This window comes from Siphateles boraxobius, unplaced genomic scaffold, assembly GCF_051911475.1.
Source record: "Siphateles boraxobius isolate OS27281-9 unplaced genomic scaffold, OSU_SipBor_1 22, whole genome shotgun sequence".
NCBI classification, from domain to species: domain Eukaryota; kingdom Metazoa; phylum Chordata; class Actinopteri; order Cypriniformes; family Leuciscidae; genus Siphateles; species Siphateles boraxobius.
The window spans coordinates 32,643,924-32,660,617 of NW_027508833.1; the positions used below are offsets into that span (position 1 = coordinate 32,643,924).

Below are 16,694 nucleotides of genomic sequence, written 5' to 3' on the forward strand. Positions count from 1 at the left end.
AATGTCTTTTCATGACTGATCTTTTATTTCATAGATGAACTGTTAAATGGGTGATCTTTAGATGAGTCCCTGTGGTCTTCCAATTTGACTCTTATATGCTGATGTCATGTATAATATAAACTTGAAAGGTGATTTTTTTATGAAATGTTTAAATATATCTTCTCAGTTATTCAAAGGATTAAGGCAATTATCGAAGTTTGATAAAATGTTGTTCAGTTTTACAATAAAAGATTATTCATTTTTACATGATTTGTTACATTTAATTTCCAAATTTTGACTCTTGTCCTATGGCAAAGTAACCCTCTTAACCTAATGTTTGATGTTTGCAACATGCAGTAAGAGACAGTTAACTAGATATATAATCCAGTACAGTGTTAATTTGAAATAGGCAAAGTTAAATGATAAAAAAAATACTGTTATATGGCAGAAACATAAATAGGATAATATAATACAGCGTAAGATTCCTAAACCAGGCAAGTCAAAAGCATATAGTGAAGATTATCCTTGACTATGGCAGGTGTAAATTGGTTGGTTTTACTTCAGCCACTCTGAGGCCAGTAGGCTGTTTATAGCATTTTATTTCTGCTATGTGCTTATTTAGGATCACTGCCACTGGAGAAAGAGTCATTTTAATTACCATCCATCCCCAACAGAGCATATATGAAGCTTGGACTGTGATAAGGTGAGTCTGGTTCATTGATTGCTCTTATCTTATTTTAATATGTTGAAAGCAACAAAATACATATGACCGCAGTGTTTGTCTTACCATGGTGGGCAGATTTGACTTTTTCATACACTTTTCATGTTGTTATAATAATAAATGTATGCCTAGTTCACTGAGTGCTTAAATAGTAAATTGCAGCACAAGAATAAAACTTGGCCACCACACTAATACTTGTTGCTTTCAGAATTAAATGCTTTCCTTTCTTTTTGGACCTAAAACAGGATTGTGTGCATGTGGAGTGGTTATAAATGTTTGTCCTGAATTCTTCTTTGAAAATAACATTCACGCCATCTCTCTTCTCAACATCAAACAAGTGGAGCGAGAGAGTTGGTTTTCTAATGAGAAACCACTATGCATTGCTTTGAAATTACTCTAATGAAGAGTAAAAAGAATGCAATCAAAGTTTGGTGAAACAGTGTAGCTGCTAAAAAAATAAGGGTGTTTGTGATTTTGGTGGTTGCTTGTGGGTTGAGGCTCTACACCAGCAATCAAATGCTGGTTCAGATCCCACTCTGGAAACCCTTGTAAAGTCAGCTTTTTTTTTTTTTTTTGTGTGTGTGCACTATTCCTGACCAATATTAAGTGTTTAAAGGGTTAGGAAATATGTTAAAAAATGTTCTGCACTGTTGCCTTTGGGTAACAGGTCAAGTTCTTTGCTTTGCAAGCACAATACATAAAAAAACAAAACATTATTTTACAAAAAAACCCCAATAATAATCAAGATATGACTTTGAATAAAACAATACAAGGGTAAAGGATAATAATATTATTGTTTTATTTGTTATACTATTTGTGGGTGGTAATGTTAATATATTTCTGGCATGGTGCAATTATTAATACAATTAAACTGTATTAAATATCATTAAAATTGGAATTAAATACCATTTAAATCATTTTGAAATATATGAACTATTTGCATTGTGTAAGGAATTGCTTAAATGTGTGGCGGGTTTTGTGTTTGTTTTTTACTGCAACATTGCCTGACAGTGGAATGGACACTGCAGTGCTCACCTTTGCAGTGACGTCAGACATTCTGTCAATACGGATAATACACATATATATATACTTTTTTTTTTTTTAGCACTAATCAATACAGGTGTTAAAACATTTAAGAAAATGAAAGAAAAAAAATATTATATATATATATATGTTTTATCCGTATTGACAGAATGTGTGACGTGAATGTGTATACAGGTATATATATATATATATATATATATATATATATATATATATATATAATATTTTTTTTCTTTCATTTTCTTAAATGTTTTAACACCTGTATTGATTAGTGCTAAAAAAAAAAAAGTCCAGCTTGTGAACTGGATTTCCGTTATTCCTCAAGTTTCCTCTAGAGCTCTCGACTGATCCACTCTTTAGACTCTTCGCTCGGGGAAGGCGGGACCGTATTACCCGGGCAGGGCGTTCTTTCTGCGGTCACAGGCGGCGTAGTCGTTCTAGGGGTGGGTCTTTCTTGGCAAAGGAAAACCCACCTTTTTCATTGTTTGTATGTCGAAGGAATGTGATGGTTTGATCTTGCGGCGCAAGGGAGGGGGTGAGAGTGAAGGAACTAGCGAGGACCCTGCTGAGAGCTGATCTATTCATCCTCAAAAAGTCAAACGCGACTGAGTAGTTTACCCTTCCAGAGAGCTACCTCCGAAAAAATCTCACTACTCTTCTCCTGGTGCTCAAGGTAAGAGAAATCCGAAGCGGGACCATTAAGCTAGTTTAGTGGAAGGGGAGCTGAATGGTCGAAACTTGCCCCCAGACACAGCTCCTAACTGCGGCAACTTTGCCACCCTCCTCCCCCTCCTGTTCGCTGCAGCGGAGGAGCTCGATACGCCGGACTGCGGTGATTTTAGTCAAGCTATTTTGTGGCTGATGTAGGAAACAGCCTCGTAGCGATGTGGTTGTAAACTTAACTGGGACTTTCCAAACGACGGATGTTTAGTAGTCGAGGGACAACTGAAACGTAATGGGGTATGTTCTGATTTTAGGAGGCTGAAACAGAGATTCCCTCAGTATGATTGTGATGTTCTACGTCCGCAGCATCGCACTATGTAACGTTAGCGAAATAAAGTTTACATGTACAACATGTACGCTCTATTTGCACTTAAGTTAGTTTGTTGTGCGCGAGCATTGAAATGTCAAATCGATTTAAATTCCTCGCCACGTAACGTTACACCCGACGTAACGTTATTCTAGAATATTGTTTCCAAACAGGAAAAGTCACTTTCTCGAAGAACAATAACGCAGAGTTTAAGAACTTGGGTCTGTTAGAGTTTAAATAATTTGATTTTATTCCTGTTTCCCTCTTAAACTTGAACGCGCTTGTCAGATATACCGTGTTAAATGTGAATTTCTGTAACGTGTAGCTTTTTGACGCAGTGTTTTTCTCGACCTGCACTACTGTCGGCACGGACAGGAATAGCCTAGAAAATGTATTTCTAGCTGTTGCTATTAATGTTGACAGCCGTTATTAGAGATGCGAGTTGCGTGTCGTTTTGATGTCATTAAGCAGAAACTTAACCTTACATGGCTCATATTTAGGCATAGTGGAAAGTCCTGTTTTTGCCTTGGGCTAAAAATCTGTTTATTTTTGACTCGAGTAAAGGCAAAGACTTTATCTGAAGGGACTTTGGCAGAGGACAGGAAGATTGAGGCTAGCTCATGTGTTTTGGCAGTCTGTGCATTGGTGTGTTGACTGTGTACATGTCTGAGATTATAGACATACATTTTATTCATCTCAGTGATTCGAGCCTTTGAATACACCAACAAGGTTTGTTCTGATATATTGAGTGACTCTTTTTGCAGGTTACATCGTTACGCCAGTAGGTGGCGAGAACTGAGTCCCTGCATACCTACATAGGACGTAAAAAGTATGCCAGATAAGCAGAAACTGTAGCAAAATCATGCTTTAATACTTAAATGTGATTCAATCTCAGCTGTCAATCATGACATCTCTCGGTTTTATAGCATCAAATAACTTACTTAAACCAAATTTATATATATATATATATATATATATATATATATATATATATATAAAAAAACAAAAAAAAACATTTGAACTTCAACATCATAACTACCTAAAATGACAGAAACCATCTTTGGACGAAATTTATTTGAAGTGTAATTTGATTGTATAGTTTGTCTCAAGTCCCATTAGATTGATTGATATCTTTATTTTGATCATGTAAATACAGAAAAAGAAGAAAAATAATAATGCTAAAAAAAATTGAGACATGTTTTATGACTTATACTGGGTCCAGCCACCTGGGGGTGATCGAAACATTTTGGCTTCACTTTTCAGGACTTGTGTGGCACATTTTGGTCGAATTCAGAAACCCTTGTTATTATTAACACTGGTGGCTGTTAAGTGACCTGCAGCTAGCAAATTATAGGCCCCGAAATAATCACTGCGAAGTTCTTTTTCGTTCTTTGCTTAGAAATAAATAAAAAACTGGTTGGAAATACCTTTGCAGTGATATGCTGTTAACAAACATCCAGACGCTGCCCACGCTGAGAGCGATGTTTAGATGAATATATGTGCTGTCAATGTGCGCTTTCCTCTCAACACAACAAAAATGACAGCAGTGAAAAAACAGTATAAGAAAGCATCTGATCATAGCAATGTGGATATGTTTGCAACAGCTCTGCAATTCACCGGCATAATGTCAACATATGAGATCATTAAAATTATACTGTTATGATAGAGTCCATTTTCTTTGCATGACTACATTTGCATGGATACTTAACTAGACATAAAAGTACATAGTTAATTATTTGGGACACAACTAATAACTCCAGCAGTGAGGGGGAATGTCTTCATTTAATAGATCTAACCAATGATGTTTGTTCAACTACTGTACTTTGCACTATAGTTTGTCTTTAAAGGCAAGAAAGCAGTCGAGAGAGAGACTAAAGTGGATGAAAAAAAAGGAGTCGGTTTGTGAAAAAGCATTTCATTAAAAGACTCATTAAAAACAATGATTTGTTTATGAACAAAACACTGCTAACACATACACACGAGTATGCATTTGTCAGGTAAGCTGCAGTGGTGATGGGGGTGCAGGGAAATGAAACACTAAGCACAGAGAGAACTGCAACCCCCATACAAGCTCCATTACATTAGGCAGGTGGGGCCCATAAAGCAGATAGAGGGAAGATTAGCACAGAGAGGACCTGCCATGACCTGTCCCAGACTCAAATGCAGAGCACTGACGGATTTCCAGTAAGGCCTGAGAAGCAGCGCCTGTCTTTTACCCCTTTTCCACCAAGGCAGATCTGGTGCTGGTTCGGAGCCAGAGCCTAGTTTCAAATCGGTTCTTTGTTTTTCGACCACCAAAGCACCAGCTCCGAACCAGTAAAAGTGGTTCTTAAGTAGCACCAAATCATTGCGGGTCTAGAAGTAAGAACCGCTTACATCAGCGGCTGGGGGTGGGGTTACCGTGACCAACAAGACAAACAGAAACTTGTGACGGCCATTTTTTAAATAGAAGCTAATCGTGCTCATAGCAGCTCAATTGTAATCTACATTAATGCAAGTTACGGCGAGCTGCACGAACGTGCTGGATTCGCCATGTTTGGATACCGATGTAGGTTTGCAAAGCCATGAGCATAAATAGTAACGCAACGACCGCCATTGTTGATGGAAGGCTTGTTCGAGATGCATCGGAGCGGCATGGACTGATCGGAGCTGCGGGAGTGTTTGGAGAGCATACGACTCCTTCTGCTTTTGGATCGCTCTCGCAGTTCGAGATTCACAGTGCCGAACCATCTCGAAGAAGCCTGGTGTGTTTGTGTGTGCCGCGCTAGCGTTGCTGGGCAACATGAGATGTATACAGTGACCTAAGATCTGGCTCTGTGATGGCTCTCTAGCCTGTGGAAAGGCAAACCGGTTCTTTGAAAACTCGTCAGTTGAACCAACTCCGAACCGGCACTAGCTCTAGCTCTGAACCAGCACCTGGTTCTTGTTGGTGGAAAAGGGGTAATAGTGACTCCAGAACACTTGTCTATTTGTGTTCAGTATGAACATAAACTAGCTCATTTAACTAAATACCGCTACAGTACTGGCACTTAACTTTTACTAGACTTCTTTTAGCTTTAGACTTAGACTATCTTGAATACCCTGGAATTTTATGGAGTCAAGATCAAATATTTGCACTTTCCTGTGAGTTGCTTTGATCTTTAGTTTGAGATGTGTTCAGAGACTGACAATAGAAGAAAGAGAGACGGTATAGGTGTTGGTTTCTGTATGGAAGTCAAAGGGATTGCCAAGGCGAGATTCTGTATTGTCTGGAGTTAAAGCTTTTAAAAATGCAGTTGAAAGTAGTTTCATGTTGTTTGAATTTTAGATTGTGCTGTACCTAGTTTCACTTATGTACAGTTTTTTGAGCAGTGGTCCTCAGGGCTGGGTTTTTTTATACATTTAATATCCACTGCTTCTAATAGTTTTCTAGAAACATTTATTTTAAATAGAATATTTTTGTAATGTAAACGTCTTAAAGGCACAATATGTAAGTTTTGCTGCTAGAGGTTGCTTATTCAAAACAAAAACAAAGGCGTAGCTTGATGACGCCGTGAATGAGCGTGAAATCATTGGAGTTGTTGTCTTCACGTCCACAGCTGGTGGAAAGCAATCCGATGGGATTGGGCAGAAATTATGTTCATGGATGAGTTAATGTATTAAAGTTTTATTAACGTTACTGTGGTATGAAGCAGGTGGGGACAGAGAGCCTGGGACATTTTACATTGCTGTTTTTATAATGCTTAAATGGTGCTGTCAGCTGCTGGCACTCTTTGCGTTTTGTTGTTTATTTGATGAATAAAGTTACGGTTAATGTCCGCCCCCTTCTTCCCTGAACTTTAACTTTGCTACAGTTATGTTTGATCACTTATATTCACATTATTTTATTTCATTCTAATGAAATGGCCACAAGTGCTGAATTACTTGTACGTCACTTTATTTGATGAATTAAAATAGTTGGTTAACACAGCGCTTTTTAACTTGGTCAAAGCAATCTTAATACAATATATTTGAGTGTTGAAGTTATGTTAACGTTACTCTGTGCGTTAGTTCTGTGGCTGGTATGAGATAGGGCTGTTGCAATAACCACAATATTGTAGTACCGCGCTACTGACAGGTCAACCGCAGAGGAATGCAAGTAACTGCAGCTACCGTGATATTCGCATGTTTTTTTTTTCATAAGGCTATACCCTTCTTGCTTTGAACTTCGTGCCATGTGTATTGCATGTTAAATAAGTTAATAATGATAACAAGACTCTGTTTATCATGGTGATTTGTACAGAGACTTTGTGGATTTGCGCTTAACCCTAAACAGACCGTGAATGAGAGGGATCAAATGAGCGCATGCGTTTACCTGCATCTGTCTTTGAGGTCCAGTCATATATATTCGTGAAAAGGTTGCCGTGTCCAAGGAACGCAAAATATTTGTCATATCACCCTTTTAACGTTTAAGGGTATTTACCCTGAATGGCGTTATCGGCAGCGCTGGTCAGCATCAACAGCACGAGGAAGCCGCGGGAAAAAAAGTCAGCGTCAACAGCGCAAGGAAGCCGTGGGAAAAAAAGGCAGCGAGTCACGCATTGAATCAATGCCATTGGTCTCTATTAAGTGAAGCATCAGCTTCAGCGTTACCCGTGCGATCCATTGCTGGTCAGCTGAGCCTTGAAAAGTGGAGCTCAAAGTTAAAAATAATTAACATCTTGTTTCATTACATCTATCTTTTAATGAATAAGCATTTTTGAATTTGTTCGTTGAATGAACTATTTAATGACTCACTCAACGACAGTCCGTTGCCGTAACAATGGATGACTTGTGTTGCTAAACGGCATGCAATTAGTTAAAAATATATGGTATGTACTGTTGCTACAAATAAAGCTCTTTCTGATTATGCTATGTAAACTGCTTGACAAAATAGTGTCTCTGAGGCATGGCACAAACTAGGGCTGCATGATAAATTGCTTTCGCATCGATATCATATGCGCATCTGCAAAAATTCACATGTGCGATATGAAGTATAGGGATCATAGTTGATCTGTGATTCATATGGACCAGGCATCACGGTTCGAAATGCACATAATTCTTGGATTAAGTGCAAAGTTTAACTATCTTAGAGTGAAAGGTTATCATTTGCATGTGTTTTTAGATCGGGTCAGTTTAAACATTTAAGCAATTTAAAGCCATTAAAGCTCAAGAAGACACAAAAGAGAACTCATGGGCTGTTTTCTGTGTGCACACACAGAGCACCACAGACAGCAAGCTTACACCGAATTGCGATCTCTTCTTCCTCTATTTGTGCTTAAATGGCACATACATGCAAAACAATGTGAAAATACCCGTCTCAGCGAGTGTCCTTGTAAATAGTCACATATAGCTTACATGAACCTAAACAACTGAGAAAGAAAACAGATCATTATTTTGGATCCATGCATTAGCTCTTAAAGTGACAGCAGCCTAATATACCCGCTGCAGTCTGTTTTTAATGTTAATCAAAATACAAAGGGAAAATCACTTTTGTATCTTTAACAAAGATTAATTGCAGTGTTACACTATGCAGTGTTATTTTACATTAGATTGTACATTAGATTTCTGTACCTGAATACTGTTAGACTTGACTGAAAAAACAAAGCACTGTATATTTAATTTGTATCGTTGTTATATTTTAATTTGTATCTTTGTTCTATTGTATTTATCTAATGCAATTTGTGTAATTATTTTCTATGCAGATTCACTCCCCTACAAAATCATATCAATCTTTCTAGAATGATTAATTCTTTCCAAATCGAGCTAGTCAATTAGTGAAACTGTCTTTATATTGTAATATTGCAGAAAAACAAAATATCACAATGTCAGTTTTTTTCCAATATCGTGCAGCCCTAGTACAAACATATTAGGCCTACTTGTGGTAAATCAAGAAAACAAAAGATTCAAACAATAAGACTAACCGTGTTGAGCTAGTATATAACAATGATTAGATTTCTGTCAATAAAGGTGTCCAAACAGTTGCTCACCAGCCTAATAAAACACATAATATATTAAATCATCTTTGGTGTTTGGTTTCCACAGAAGTAAATCCGGCAATCGAAGGTAATGCGGATATATGACGTCATTGACAGGCAACGCAATGACACAGGCAGTTGTACTGGTTAAAATGGCTGATTTCTCTGGATTTATACATTATTGGAAACATCAAGCATAATGTAAAGTCAGTAAAATATACAACATTGTTCTAGTGGTTTTTGGAAATTTTAAATCAAAAATAAATTTAAATTACACATTGTGCTCTAACTGTCACTTTTAATCAATTGCGTCCTTGCTGCATGCAGGTATTAATTATAAAAAAAAAAAAAAAGACTGACCGTAAAGTTTTGAACTGTAGTGTGGGTCCTATATATATTTCATCGGTATTTTAGTGCAGTTTCATGTCACTTTGTAGATGCTAAGCAATTTATGCAGATTTGACAGGTTGTGTGAGATGCCCTCATCCTTAAAAAACATCAATACAAACTACATAAGTGAAAGAAAATATGACCCAGACAGCATTAAGAATGGTACTGTGTTTGTTTTGTAACATCAGAAAACCCCCCAGCTGAGAGCCACTGTATTAGTGTATGTTCAGCTGGAAATCTGGACTGCATTCTAGAGCCGGATGTATTCTCTTTCTGCCAAATGCCGGCCGACACTCTTGTGTTGTTCTTTGTCTGTTTCTATTGTAGCTTATCTCTGTCTATCTCTTGTGTTTTATTACCTGCTATACGATTCCACTTGTCTCTCACCTTAGAAGTGCAAAGGTTGTTTTATGATGAGCTATTGTTTTTGGTTATACAACAGTACATGTGAACTTTGTCAGCTGAACCAGGATGGGTGTGTGTTCATGAGAGAGTGAAGGCAGGGGCAGTTCTCACTCAAGAGAAAGTTAGAAGACAGTTTGCCCAATGATCAAACTACAAATACCCGCCCTCTCTCTCCACTTTTCTTTATGAGCAGGTCCTGCTTCTGGTTTTGCCAGTCTACTGATTGATTTTCCACTTGGAGGAAGCATACATCGAAACGCTTGTGATGGTTATCTGTGTCCAATAAGAGTAATCACCAGACATAGCACCAGACCCAGGGATTATGGAGAGGCTAAATGACTAGTTTGAGGTTTAAATTAAATACTGCGGTTCATTCCTCTTGTTCCCTCTCTTTTTCTCTCTTTCTTTCTTGCTCTAGTGAACTTATAAATACTGACACCGTTTTGTCAGTATGTCTTCATTCGATTGCAAAATCTCAGCTCTCAATACAGTTTTAGTTTTACAGGGACATTGTTGGACAGTTTGGTACTTTACATGACATCATTGTTCTTCTTTCTCTGTGAGAATGAGTCTTTGAGTTGACACTTCTCCGCAAATTAAAAGGAAGTGAAATTTGTTGTGTCCTAAGTGTTGTGTCCTAAGTTGTTGTGTCCTAAAACGTCATAAGTGGATTAGCTTTTGACAGCCTGTAAACAAATTCCCATCCCAGCACTGCCACTGACATTAACAACCAGCTGTTTATCTTGAACATTGACATTTTTATAGTGGAATAGCATACACAATCTCGAAAAAAATGACTTAACTATTTAATTAACTCTCTGTGTTCCTGCAAACTGTGACATATAATGAGGTGTATAGGAAGGAAGACCAAATCTGGTGCACAGCTGAGTGTCTCTTTAGTTTTGTGCTGTCAGGGAGTGCTTGCTGATAGACATACAGCTTGAGGAAGAGGTGTTAAAGTGTGAACACAAGAAGATTACAGCAGCTCCTCCCACACACACACAAACACACACTGAACCAGTCCAGCTGTCCCAGTTCGCCCTGAGGACTGATCTTCACACAGTACCAAAGGACTCAAATCGAGAGTGCTTCTTGCATGACTATGTTTACAACTGGTTTTATATGTAAAAAGATATTTTGAAAAACTGTTTTTGTCTATACAGAGAAAGTCAGTGGTGCCCAAGTTGTTTTGGACCCCACTGACTTTCAATGTATGGACAAAAAACAACAACAGACATTTTACAAATATTTACTTTGTGTTTTAACAGGATCTATTTTGGGCCATCTGATCACAAGTGTGCTAAATTCAGGTGTAAACGTGGTCAAAATTGTTTTGTGAGGTAGTCAAAAATGCATGTTATCACATTTACCATTGTTCAGTTAATTTTTCAAAGCAATATCTAGTCATTTTAATTGGAATGCAAGTGATTTAGGAATTTTGTGTGATTTCCCCACACAGATTTCACATTATGTTCAAGTATTTCACACAAATTCTTCACTGTGTTGACCAACGGATAGGCTAGCTGCTTGGTTTGAAAGTTTATTTTGTGTGAGCTGTGCTTCACACAATACTACACTATTGACAATAGACAGTAGACATTTTTTGTCCGTGATATTTTGTCAAAACTTCGCTAATGTGACCGCACATTAATCTTTCTGTCCATTTGAGAGGTTGGTATTAATCGTATTACCCGAGATGGATCTTAATACATCTTAAAGTAAGCAGTGCCTGTAGATTTAAAAAGAAAAAAGAAAAGATGTTCAACATGTCGAGTAGATGTTGTCACATATTTGAAATTATTATTTGTGTGGCCTGCTGTGTCCCAGATGAACATTCGCAATCATTCTTTCTAGTGTCAGACAGAAAATGTTTTTTTAATTTTTAATTTTGAATACATTTTGTCTTAAATAGATGTTCATTGGCATGATGCAATTTGGCATATATTTTATTTGCAGTCATTAAATTGCATTATTAAATTGTTCATTGGCCAGCTTTGTTATAGGCATTGGCTATTAATAAACCCATGTCAGTTGACCACTATTTTGATGGAAGAGCTTACAGCAGTTAAGTAACAAAGAGGTACACAGCAAGAGTTGATATCCTAAGTACTGCGCTGTGTCTGGGATTGCTTGGATTTGCTCAGACCTGCTCCTCCTGTGATCTTTTACATCATAGGAAATATTTGTAAGAAGAGCTCATCAGATTCCCCAGCTCTAAGCACTCACATTCATCTGTAAATTGTCAAATGTCTTTTCTCCTCAAAAACGCCCCACCCTTTCTCTCTCTTACCTGCGCACTAACACGCCCGTGTTTACATTTGAGAATATGTACAGTACAGAATACAGAAGTTTTAGTGTGTGTTAACCATTAGGTGTGTATTTTACACCTGGAATTAGGAACAGTGTTGATGACCCGATTACAAGTGGTCAGCTGAGACCGATCACTGTTCAACACCTTGTAGTAATGTGCATCTCAAATGAATCAATCAGCAAATTATACCTCATCGACCTTTGATCTTGTTTTTTTCTCGACCTCCTCCCTCCTCTGTGACGCACTGTTGAGGAGTGTGGGTGCGAGAGTGGGAGTGTGTTTGAAATATCTCTAAGGTCTCCTGAAATAGCTCAGCTGAACCAGAGTGATGCCCACACAGCAGCCCACATGCTCTGTGATGGTGTAATGTTCCCTCAGTATCCAGGACGGCACACCGGACACAGCTGCAGCACTCTGCCGCTGCACAGAAGTGATTATATTTAAGTTCATTAGCTTCTGTGCATGTTTGTGTTGGGTGGAGATGGGGAATTCCATCAGGGATTTGACTAATGGATCTCAAGCACTGTCCTGATTTCCTTCTCTCCTTTCTTGTAAAATCTAGTATGCTACAGTGGGCTAACTGTACGTTCACACCGCCGCTGACTTGAGCGACAAAGAATCTCTGGCTGCCCTGCCAAGGACGCTTGTCAAAAAGTACGGGTTGTGTTTGGTGTTTTGTTTGGTGCTGCTGTATTGTATTTGCGGAGAAGACGTCGGACTCAGATTTTGGGTTCATGACACCCTCCAACGTGATATGGCAATAGGGGGTGGTGATGGCGCAGTGGATAAGACACATGCCTTTGGTGTGAGAGACCCGGGTTCGAATCCACTGTGAGACACCAATGTGTCCCTGAGCAAGACACTTAACCCCTAGTTGCTCCGGAGGCGTGCGACCTCTGACATATCTAGCAATTGTAAGTCGCTTTGGATAAAAGCGTCAGCTAAATGAATAAATGTAAATGTAAAAATGTAAATATCATTAATAATAGGAAACCAGCAACGGTGATGATTAGCTTCTCCTCCATTTTCTCGGAACTAATGTTTTGGTAGGAACGAAAGTTTACATGGTATGTTTCTCTGGAATCAGCCAGCATGAAGGACGTATATTCCGATTGGTTGCTGGCTTTTGCCGCTGCTTGTCGCTGAACCACGTCATAGCTCATTACCATAAAGTTGAGCTACTTTCAACTTTCTGATTGACGCTCAAAACGCCCAAAACGCGACACCGATGGATTTGACGCTCCTTGCAGCGGAGAGAAGCCAGCTTCCATTGAAAATGAATGACTTCCGGTAGCTTTGGAAGCTCAAGTCGGCGGCGGTGTGAACGTACAGTAAGAGTCCTCTACATAGTTTTTCCCACCTATAGTCTAAGAATCAATCACTACACATCACTTGATTTGTGTTGGCTATATAAAAGGAAGCAACATTGATACATTTTTATATGGGCATTAAGGTTCCTTAAATATCTTGTGGTGAAAATCAAGTTTTTAATGTTGTTATATAGGTCCTATGACTATGTGGTGTTTTTAATATGCTTTAAGACAAACCATGTGCATATTTATAAGTCAACACCATTGCTGAGTATTCTTTCCTTAAAACTGCAGTGAAAAAAAGAGTTTTAAAAACAAGGTTTGAATTCACTGGTGTTTCTTATGTTACAAACTACCTTGGCTTGTAACCAATCGGTAAACATGCGGGCGGGCTTTAGGATATCATCAGCTACTATGCTCTGAAGCAGGAGTCTCAAGACAAGCCAGGTTATCTCCTTATATTTTTCTGTCGATCATCAAAAATCATATTCATTTAGCAATATAGCAGGTGAATTATGTATGTATTGCAATGTTATGATAAACTATATGCCTTTATTTCTTTCCATTCTGATACCCCGACTTGTATACCATTCTGATACACCGACTTGCATACGAGCCTGTATAATTCACTTTTCTACTTCTTTTGAATCAGTTTTTGTTTCAAACATATATGGCTGAATTAAACCAGTATTTCCACTTGCCATTGTGCAGCGTTTACTACAGTTGACCGAGTGAGTCTCTGTGCTGGTGTGAGTGAGTGGAGCCAGGGCTAATTTGCACATTGCTCATCCGCTAAATGAGGCAAGAGTGAAGAGTTACATTCAAGCTATTTTAAGAAGTTAATAACTTTTTTCACAGGATAAAACATTTAAATATGTGATTGGTAATCAAAAATGTGTTTTAAGGGATACAATTATTGACTATAGGGGGACTTTAAGAGCATTCTCTTTATGTCTTATAATCTGTCTTCACAGTGATTTTTGATTTATTTAATGAATTTAGTATTACAAACTGTTTCTGCATATATTTTGGATTTATTTTCAGTACTGGGCTCGCAGTTCACATTGGTAGGGTACTTTGTACTGTGTTTGTGGATGACTGTGTTCGTCCACCACTACCTAAGACATTTTTTGACCCAGAAAAAACCCGGTTGTCTCTTACCAAAAGTCATATCCAGTGATCCTGGATTTCCTCTTCATTTACCATTAGGCTGTTGGTTTTTTAATTCTGTGCTGCACTGCCTATATTTATACCCTCCACATGGAAACACAAGCAGATACTTTTGGGTCCAACACTGACCTGGTTTCCAGCATATAGAGGTTCAGGCATGGGCAGGGAAAGAGTCCGTGCCTTTCCTCCCTCTGCACAGTTTCTCACTGATGCATGAACTCTAGTTTTAGCTGACGTTTCAGCCACGTTGCTGTCTACACACAGTACTATAAAGAAGCACAGAGTTAGTATTATTGAATCAACAGTGAATGAACCCATCTGTCAAAGATCTGACAGGCAGGTGAAAGATTTTTTTTTGAGCCATTGCCTTCACAGTACTTGTTTACTGTAATCTGAGAGTGTAATGCAGCAAGAAGAATTTACATCAGATTTTGCTTTATCTTGAACATCTGCCATAACCTATATATGTTAATTCTCTATAGTGGACAGCAACACTCAAAAATTGTGTACTTGGGCTGTCCCTGTCCTAAATGCCAACCTAAGCCCTTTTTTCAGGATACTTAGTTAAAAAAAGAACAGCATCTTAAAATATAAATATTTGTACCAATATACACTACCGTTCAAAAGTTAGGTGTCAGTAATTTTCTTCTTCTTTTTTTTAATAAAATAAATTAATACTTTTATTCAGCAAGGATGTGCTATATTGATATAAAAAGTGACAATTAAGACTTATAAAATAATTTCTATTTTAATTTAATGTTGTTCTATTTATCTTTTTATTCATCAATGAATCCTGATCCTGAAAGTATCACAGGTTAAAAAAAAACAACTGTTTCCAACATTGATAATAAATCAGCATATTAGAATGATTTCTGAAGAATCATGTGATACTAAAGACTGGAGTTATGGCTGTTGAAAATCCAGCCTTCCATCACAGAAATAAAATATATAAATTTTAAATTATATTAGAATAGAAAACTATTATTTTAAATTGTAAAATTTTACTACTTACCATTAATGCTACTTTTGGTGCTGTTTTGTGCAGTGCTTTGTAGTCAATTAGCATCCACTGTTTCAACGACGCACATTCAGATCGCTTCATAAATGTAATTTTCAAACGATTTGTGAATGACCAGAAAATTACCACTCCACTTCACATTGTCCAATGAAATTTTAACTACTTGTGCCCTGCATGTGCCAGATGACGATTGGTCGGTGTATTATACATGACAAACAGGCTTCAATGAATTATGTAATATTTTAAAATATGTGATATATTGATTTTTAATTGAATTGACACACTACCTTTTATTATTGAAAAAAAAAAAAAAGCCATATAGGCTACTCACTGCAAGAACCATATTTGGCTCGAGAGCATCGGTTCCCGAGCAGTCTGTGGAATACGTTTTACACAGTGCATTTTCATTTTAAAACGCATAACCTTCGCTACGGTTGCGCCTGCTGTCCACACTCACTACTCCGGAGTTTTCGACCCCCGAAGGGAGACTGACCTCTTCAGTCAAGTCCGAAGCAAGACAGTCACACCCAAGTGATGCAACCCATAGCATCGCGTTATGGCAACGACACCTCAGACTGACAGAAACGGAAAAATATACGAGTGTGCCGCTGCGCAGAGACACTGGGAGAGAGAGAGGGGGAGAGCTTCAGAACTCCTGACCCGATATTTAGATACACTATTAAACAAATAGATTTGTTTGACAGGGAAGCTGTGCGCAAACAGGAATATATCTTATTTTTCAAAAATAAAAAAAAGAACCCCAGAAAAAAGGGCACTTTCAGGAATAAAAAGGACAGGTGTTCAAGTCAAGATCAATTAAACCAAGATCATGTCACGTGAATGCTGCTTTTTTATCTGTGTTTCTGTTATCTGATTTTAAAATAACTTGTTTCTTTTTCTGTTTTGGTGGCCAGTATTTCCATACACCCCCTAACTTTTCATTGACCAACTCTTGATAACTTTTTCCTGAATAGAATCACAGCAGCTGCTCTTTCAGTTACACATTGCTTTTGCGCTGCATGTGCCTACGTTCAGAAACAGACTAGGCCTGCGCTATTAATTGTAATTTCCATGTAATCACACTTAAATCAAGATGACTTATCGCACTTTTGAAATGGCAACGGCTGCGATTATTTTGTATGCGCAGGTTGTCATTGATGTAGGCTACGGCTCTGTAAACGCTGCTCTATCTGAAAGCACTAGGGGTATCGGATCGGCTCCGATACTGCCATTATTGGCCGGATCGGGTATCAGTTAGACGAGGCCGATACCAAATCTGATATATTGTGTTTATACTATTCTATGTTATTGTTAAGCCCCACAAAAGCATTATAAAGCACC

General features: G+C 38.0%; 1 protein-coding gene and 1 long non-coding RNA gene across 3 annotated transcripts in view; one reads left to right on the plus strand and one right to left on the minus strand.

The window, feature by feature from the left end:
* Window positions 1-16,694, minus strand: part of LOC143747209 (uncharacterized) — a 480,968-nt gene that overhangs the window by 219,951 nt on the left and 244,323 nt on the right. The gene's annotated exons all lie outside the window — the stretch shown is intronic.
* The window catches only part of luzp1 (leucine zipper protein 1), a 52,606-nt gene continuing 38,028 nt past the window's right edge, over window positions 2,117-16,694 (plus strand). The window contains exon 1 of one of the 2 annotated variants that reach the window (XM_077239767.1): window positions 2,117-2,417. The gene's annotated coding sequence lies outside the window, so the exon portion shown is untranslated. The remainder of the gene's footprint in view (window positions 2,418-16,694) is intronic. The other variant, XM_077239768.1, reaches the window with a different exon arrangement.